Source organism: Gossypium hirsutum, chromosome A02, assembly GCF_007990345.1.
Source record: "Gossypium hirsutum isolate 1008001.06 chromosome A02, Gossypium_hirsutum_v2.1, whole genome shotgun sequence".
In the NCBI taxonomy this organism is placed as follows: Eukaryota; Viridiplantae; Streptophyta; class Magnoliopsida; order Malvales; family Malvaceae; genus Gossypium; species Gossypium hirsutum.
In genome coordinates, this window is record NC_053425.1 from 25713051 (window position 1) to 25715283 (window position 2233).

Below are 2233 nucleotides of genomic sequence, written 5' to 3' on the forward strand. Positions count from 1 at the left end.
GATCGAAGAAAACAACATTCAGTCTTATCTCCCTAAGCAGTAGTGGAGCAGACGAAGAAAACAACAAATATCATTCCCATGGAGTTGCAGCAGAATAGATTTAAGTCATGTTTCTCTGGAGCGCAGTGAAGTGGATTGAAGCAACGAGACACAGCAGAACAGAATAAGGCTACTTGAAGAAGATAAGCACCAAAAAGTCAAGACTCGGCAAGACCGGGCAAAACTGGCCCTTTTGATGTCTTTGCTCTATTCTCGTTACATGAAAATGAGCAAAGAGGGGCAGCTGTAAAAGCCCATTTTTGCCCGGGCCCATACCAACAAAATAACCCAAATAATAAACCCAAAAGTAACAGCCCATTTACAAACCCAAACTCTGACCCAAAATTTAAACCCAAACAAATTAAAACCCTAAAAGCCCAATCAGCCCACAACCTTAACTAATTTTCAGCAAACAAAAAAAAACTAGCCGCTCCTCCCTCTGTCCCCAAGATTCAGTCGCCCCATGCTACCTCTGCCCTTGGCCATCACGTGCACCACCCACACCTGACACACCTGCAACAGAGACAAAAACAACAACAAAAGGAAGCATGCGAGGGATGGGGGAAAGAATAAACAAAAGAACGAAAACAAAAAATAGGAAATGAATGTTTTATAGATCGGCTTTAAAAAGCCAAAATCGATCACAAAAAGGGGGGATTTTGATGTTTTTTTTGGAGATTTCGAAGGGGATCGATAGTATTTTAGGGGGGATTTTTGATATTTCGATGGAAGAAGGGATTGTATTTTAGGGGGATTTTTAGAGAGGAATCGATTGTATTTTGGGGGATATATATATTTTTTCGGAGATAATACAAAGTTCAAGAGTAAATCAAGAATCGGAACTAAGTTTTGAAAGGTGATTTTTCATTTTTTTTTCTTTTCGAATTTTCTCTTGATTTGGATTTCGTTTGTTCTGTTTCCTTTTCAAATTTTTTTAAACGGTTTTTTTTAAAAAACAAGAGAGGGAGAGAGGGGACTTACCGACGAACTCACAACCTCGGCTAGCCGGATCTCCGATGAGGGTGGCACAGGCCTAAGAGAAAATTTGAGAGCTTTCTCTCTGTTTTTCTTTAAGGAAAATAAGAGAGATGATGGGTAAATTTTTTTTTTCTTTAGTTTTCAAAAAGGGGTGTTCAATGTTTTAAAAATAAAAAAAAATAAAAAAGTAAGCTTCATTTGTTTTTTTCCCCTCAAAAGTAGAGCCTAGGGAAGGGGATGGAAATGTGCACATTTCTTAAATGGGAAATTTTCGCGATTAGTCCCTGTCCTGGGTGCCTACGTTCAATCAAGTCCTTTTTTTGTTTTCTTTAAATGCTTTCAAATTACCCCGGAAATTTGCGCCTAGACCCCTCCTTCATTACCCACGTGTCCATTTTGGTCCCCTTGTATCCTTTTATTCTGTTTTCACTCCAGAATTTTATTTTTTAATTCAATTAAGCCCTATTTTGTTTATTTTAGACACTTTTATCACAAATTTTTTTTGGTATTATTATTAATCTAATATTACTATTTTTTTACACTATTATTTATTCTTATAAATTATTAAAAAATTAAAAAATATTTAAAAAAATCTAATTCAACCACTCAATACCCTTGTCAATTCTGATAAATATTCCCACTATCAAGTGGTTGGTTTAACGTCACATGTTCTTATTTAAAAAAGAAGAAGAAGAAGAAAAAGCTCAAAAAGGGTAAAATTGCATTCATTAAGTAATGTCATCCAACACCAATCGGTAAATGACTAGATACTGCAAACCAAAATCTAGAATAGCGTTTTCATCCATCAACCAATTTGCCAAAGAATGAGCAACACCATTGGCTAACCTATAAGTAAATGTAAAACTAATACAATCAAATGACTCACTAAGAGCTAAGTCCTCATTAATGCAACAACTATAAAAGGACAAGTCTAGAGTCTGACTATTAAACTTATTAAAAATAAAATCACAATTTAGCTTTAAGACAACTTTAGAATAACCTTTTACAAGGGCTTTTTGAATAGCGCAGGACAACACAAAGGCCTAGATGGAAAGAGCGTCCAAGCCGCCCACAATCGTTCTAGTGAAACTGGCAAACACTATACCCTCATGGTCACAAAGATAACACCACTAGTAGCATTCTCCACCTCTTCATTCCAAGCTGCATTAACATTAATATAGTTATATAGCATCTTCACTCAGCAAAGTCCATCTAG

At 36.0% G+C, this 2233-nt stretch overlaps 1 long non-coding RNA gene across 1 annotated transcript; it reads right to left on the reverse strand.

Moving 5' to 3' along the window:
* Positions 1-284: 284 nt before the first annotated feature.
* LOC121210857 (uncharacterized) lies at positions 285-1160 on the reverse strand. The gene is made up of 2 exons (XR_005906109.1): positions 1021-1160; positions 285-552 (listed from the first exon to the last, which is right to left on the reverse strand). It is a non-coding gene; the product is annotated as an uncharacterized lncRNA (long non-coding RNA).
* Positions 1161-2233: the final 1073 nt, after the last annotated feature.